Genomic DNA, 6,050 nt, shown 5'->3' with positions numbered 1-6,050 from the left:
GTTGCCTGGTTAATTGGTCAGACACAAGTTGTCGGCTGAACTCAGGGGGTCCGGGAGGCATCTCCCCCACGCCCTGTTTAGCCTGGCCCTTTGATGACATAGCGTGCAGGGTGTTGGTGGCCGGCAGCCAGGGTGTCATCACTGGTAGACGGACATGGCCACTAGCACCCAGGTCCTCAGCTGGTACAGTAGGATTTATATATGTGGCATGATTACACGGCCACTTGTAGGGCAGGCAGGGTGGCTTCTGTGGCTGGGTGTCAGGTGTTCCTGATTGCTTCCAGTCATGTTGCCCTTATCTTTCGACTGTTGGTGCAGTGCACAGGTTATTTTCCGGCTGGCAGTGTGCAACTGACTGGCGTCCCTGGTGCGTGGTGTGGTTCGGTCTCTCTAATCACCTGGTGTGCAGAGCACCTCTTCTCCCATGCTTGAGGGTCTGGTTCGTCACATGCAGAGCGCAGGATGTCCACATCCCCGAGCTTAGAGTTCAGATGAGCGTGAAGATGGACGTCCTCCGTCAGAGGCAGGGGGGGCCATTTTTATTACTCACGTCCTTCGCTCCCACCACCTGATGGCTCAGGTTCCTTACGATGTGCCTCCCTTGTTGGTGCCTGGGGAGCAACCACGCCTCTTGCCATCTGTTCTTGTTGGAAACACATCATGTTCTGCCAGTATGCTAGTTCGCTTCTGGTCAGTGACTGGACTGCTATTGGACTGGCATTTGTCGTCCCCTCTCCATTGTGAACATTCAGGGAGTACAGGGGGGGCTGCTTCCCCTGTGTCGATACACAGCCCCCGGCAACCAGAGCTGCTTTCCGCCTCGGGGCACCTCAACTCTGCTGTTGGAGATGTTCATACTGCACTGCTCCGAACCCTGAGGTAGTTTCATCTTGTAGCTTGGTGTCCAAGCACTTCCACAAGAGTCTTCCCTTTTACCCACCCAGAGAGAAGCTCACTTTTGAATCCTTCTTCTGGACCATCATTGGATTCTTGCTACACAACTGCCTTTGCTAGCACCTCTCGTTTTGCCTTCACGTTTAGAGTGCCAGCACCAGTGCTGATCTCGCTCACTGCTCTACCTCATGGTAAATTTACCGAGCAGTATTCACAAGGCATCCCGACCCGCATGTTTGCTCGTGTGCCCCCCCAACATGTCAATAGGAGCGTGTGTAATTAACACTCACTATGACGTTCAGTTGGAAATGTAGCGCCAACTCTGGCTACAGACTGAGCCTCTGAGCACTTCTATATTTCGTTGGTGGTGGCCAGATGTTCCATTCTTCGCGTATACATACACTGATTAGTGAGCACCAGGCAGACCTTATTCCGAGGTTCATCACACTCTCTCCTCCTGTAGTGCGCCTCCTGTCACAGACCCCACTGCTGTGCGCGGCTCAGTACTGTCCTGTGCGGTAGCTGGGAGTCGGTGAGGGCACATCAGCTGAGCACAGGCGCTCACAGAGGACACGCGCCTCCATCCCCACACTTAGCCATACGATTGTGTATCGCTCATGAGTTACTTTTCTTTTTTTTTCGGCTCCTCCCGTTGCAGAGCACACACTCCTTCATTTATTTATTTATTTATTTTTATTTTTCCACCTGTATCACTGGGGCAGTGAACGATGCCCATGCATTCAAATGTAGGCTTTGATGCTGACTGGTGCTTGTGTTGCTTACAGTTCCTCCATTGCCTGATGTTAGAACTGGAACAGATGTTGCCACGGTTTTCCTTGTTGTGGGTTACTGTGTGTGGCAGGACACTGACATTTTTCCTGGCTCCAGCTGGGAGTGTATTTCCTTATTTTCAGCAGCTCTCAGCATGCGAACCCACAGCCTTCCCAACAGTATGCAGAAATACAGAGCACTTTGATCGTTACCTCCTGCTTGGCCTGGGTACCTTCTGAGGGCCTTTACATAGCTCCAACACCGGAGCACTCACGATATTCACTGCCTATTGGGCTTGATCTCTTCTGTGCCGGGCGTTGCCTTTTAGGGCTCCAGCACTGGAGGGTATTTTACTTCAACTTGTTCTGACAGAGAGCCACATTGTTAAGATAAGAGACGACACCAGCAGTACACATCTTCCTGTTAACTGCTGACGGACACAGAACCTGCAGGGGGTCATTATAAATGTGTTGGTTTTGCGCTGACATGGATTCACTGCCTGGTAGTCACAAGCAGCTCGGTCACTGTTTTCACAAGACTCCGTCACCAGAGTAATTTCCTAACTTTTACGTGCTCTGACACTGAGCTCTCTTTATGCGATCAATGCTGGGTGGTGCGGGCCCCTCAGGGAAGGGACACAGTGCAGCTCTGAGATAGGAGCAAACAAAAATCAGCTTTTTTCCTTTTCTTTTCCTTTGTTTTTTTCCAAGACTGAGCTCTCTATTTTCATAGCAGCGGGGCCTCCACTTTCCACACTCCACCACTGGTGCATCTTCAGTTCCTTTTCCACCCGACGTGGGGCACAGTAGGTCTCTCTGCGGGCAGGCCAATGCTACTCTTTCACCAGAGCCCTGATGACGGGGCTCTCACGATCGCCGGACCAGGAACTCACTGGGAGCACTTTCCAAACTCCAACAGGGAGGCTTTCATTCTCGCCACCCGCCTTCTCATTTCTTGCGCAGGGCTGGACTGCCCCACCGGGACTTTCCCCGGTAGGCCTCGGGGCATAGGGCCTCTTTGGGTAGCGGAAGGATACATATACGAAAACGATCACCCACACCCAGCCAGCAAAGTTCACATGAAATTGTCTGTCGCCGGTGCTGGCTGCGCATTCATTTTCTCACAGGCCTGGCTGATGACAGCCCGGGCCGGGTTTGCAACTGCGCATTTGGCACGGCACTCCCCGAGGATCTGCACGTGCCCTGCAGTAGGATACAGTGGTGCGTGCGTGCAATGACATGATGCTCTCCCTCCGTCTGCATATGACACAGTGCGCAGGTGCAGGGCTGGCGCCCTGGCACAGCGAGCCGAGCAACCTCAGTGCACTGGCCCGCTCGGAGTGCTGTTCTGACAACGATTGTCGAGGCCGAGGTGAGCTGCTAACAGAGCAGCAGCATACTGGAGTTCAGGTGCGAAGGGAGCTGGGGGGGGGGCTGGATCTCCCCAAACCCAGTGAATGCGTGTACTTTTCTCATAGGGAAGGATAGGCAGAGAGGATAAGAACGGGTCTACGTGGGATGCACAGAACCAGAACTAAGTCCTTGGTGGTGGAGCCCAGGGAGTAAGAGGGTTGGGTCAGGGCAGGAATGGGAAGTGGTCAGCTTGTCGAGAGAGCGTGGTTAAATCCAGAGAAAGGTGCTGCTGCCAGGAAGGGTTTAAACCCATTCCAGGAGCGTTGCTTCCTTGCAGAACAGTTTATAAAGCTGCCTGTTTCCCCCAACCAGCAGTGTACCCCATTGCAGAATGCAGAGAGTGACGCTGTGTGGGAGGTGACAGTGTGGGGGAGGTGGCGGGGGGTGTCAAGGTGGCATTGGGTGTTTGGATGAGAAAAGACCAAGATTGCAAGATTCCATTGCGAACCTTGGGTGAGCCCGGTACCATCCTCCGATGATCACCCACAGAGGGCCTTCCTCTCCAGTGTCTCACAGATCTCGCTATTCTGTGGGTGCAAGAATGGACTACGCCAAGGTGTGGGACACTCGGGGAGACTGGGGGTATCCTATGAATGGCTAACACTCTTGCTCTGTGCCTTTGGCCTGGACCCCTGCCCTCCCACCACTTCTTGTGCTGCAACTGAGTGCTACACCTGTCTTTCCAGATGCTAAATGCACCGCGTGCTGTTATTTAATTTCTTGTAACATGGGGAGCCTGCATTACCATACACTCGCCGTATCCATCAAATCAGACGTCTCTTTGGCATTCTTGGTCTCTTACTCTGCCTCCCTTAGTGTCGTCTTTTGTCAGTAGCTGAGATCCACATTATTTGTTGGAGGTGCTGGCGCTCTCTATTTTTCTCTCTTTCACTCTGTCTCTCTCATCGCCTCCTCTCTCTCAATCTTCCCCTCTCATCTGTCCATCTCTCTCTCGCTCCCTCTGCCTCTCTGCCTCAATCGCGCGCTCTCTCTCTGTCCCCCTCAGAGTCCCCTCTCCTCTCTATCCCCACTCTCTCCCCTGTCTTCCTCTAACTGCTTTTCAATCTCTCTCTCCCCTCTACTTCCCCTTTCCCTGTCTCCCTCTTTCTCTCTCTCCATCCCCTCGCTCTCCCTCTGTCTTCCACTAGCCACCTTTCAATCTCTCTCTCTTTCTCTTTGTCTCTTTCCTAAGAATGGCTACGCTGGGGCTAGAGCGTACATGCTCATTTCACAATGCACAGATATTCTTATGCTTTTATAGATAGGATAGATTTCTCACCCTCATTGCCCCCCTCACCTCTAGTTTCTTCCACTACAGGTAAAGTAACACTCACAAATGAATTCCTTCCACCTTGTTTTGTACCAAATAAATGTTTTGTTTTTCATACTGTGAAATGCAATAAGATCACGCTTCCCTTTATTTTCACCTATATTCTAGATAAAGCACAAATATGTGTTAATCAATGAAGGTGTTACCTTTTAAGAGAATATGTTACTCTCAGCTGCTGGCCACGCTATCCTGTGTCAGAGGGGAAAGGCAGCACCTGACCTGGCCTGTTTGACAGCTGATAACCCCAGGGTCACTCTGGAAGTGAAGTGGGGGTGATATCACATTGGAATGAGGCAGCATCAATATCTGACACTGCCCCAACCCTGTCAGACTTTCAAATGCTTGAACTTGTCTTGGAATCTCCAGGTTTCAATAAAGGCCAGTCAGCAAAAATAAGCTGATGAAAATGTTCTGTGATTTTAACCTGCGAGTTGCGACATAGATTTCTGCTTCAGGCGCTCATTCACCAACTAAACTAGCACAACAAATATCATGAAGAGCAATAAGCGGTGCGCCTTAGTAGGGGGGCTCTATTTTCCAACTGTAGGCTTTTTATCAACTTCTTTTGCCGCATATCATTTACCCTCCGGAGTAGCTCACTGGAATAGCACACTGTGCTTTGCATTGTCATAAACAGATTTCTGTGTTTGGTGCCTTGCTGGGATATAGTCAGTGAATTTCGTGTTGGACCCAGCAGGTGCCTTAACTCATTAAATGATCCTACCGCAGTTGCCTTTGATACTCATTTTCCAGACCAGCCGCCACATCAGATTGATGAACTCACTGAGGTATCTTACTGGGCCTGCATCCTGTGACCTGCATGTCACACTCATCTGGTCACAGTCATGTCTCTGCACATCACACAGGGATTTTAATCTGTGTTGTTCGCCTTGCACAGCACCTCCGCTGCAGGTATATTAGCAAAAGAGGAGGGAAGAGCTGTCCAAGCACTTTGTGCTGGGGACATTTGAAGTGATTCTGAGATGAGCGTTTCTAAACATGGCCCTGGTAATTCAAGTAGAGGGAAAATGTCTTGAATATTATCCCCCAGTTAGAAGAGTGTTGGTGTTGTAATCAGTTGAAATACATTGTTGGTCCTGTCTGCCAAAGACCTGACAGCTGAACCTTGCATGGAACTCAGAGCTAGCTGCATACATGGGATCTTAGCTATCCCGCCATAATAAGGATGGATAATTTAGCTCCCCATCACATAATTGGTGACCCTTCTGCCCCATTGGCTCCTGAACTTGCACATTGGCTTTTATAATTGCTGTCACATGGGCTCCGGAGTTCAAGCTTACTGGCTATTGGGGTCCTTGATGTCAGTGATGTGCCTCTCCGTTTGCATTCTTATGGGCTCCTGGGCTCCTGGGCTTGCTGTCACGTGGGCTGCTGAACCCACAGTCCTATTGGCTGCAGGGTTCACTCCCTTGGGTTCCTAATTTCGCAGTCTTGTAAGATTTTAGGATTACTGTCAGATATTGCAGTCACATGTGCTGCCGGTTTCAGTGGCACAGGGGCCGCAGATTTTGCAGCCTTATGATTGCCATGAATTACTGTTGTGAGAGCTCCCAATTTCACAGTCTCATGGGCTTTTTTTTACTGCTGTCACATGGACTGTTGAGATTACAGTTTTATGGACA

Source organism: Ambystoma mexicanum, chromosome 7q (genome assembly GCF_040938575.1).
Source record: "Ambystoma mexicanum isolate Mex_15411 chromosome 7q, UKY_AmexF1_1, whole genome shotgun sequence".
Lineage (NCBI taxonomy): Eukaryota > Metazoa > Chordata > Amphibia > Caudata > Ambystomatidae > Ambystoma > Ambystoma mexicanum.
The sequence above is the reverse complement of the archived record's forward strand: the minus strand, read 5'-3'. Positions refer to the sequence as shown.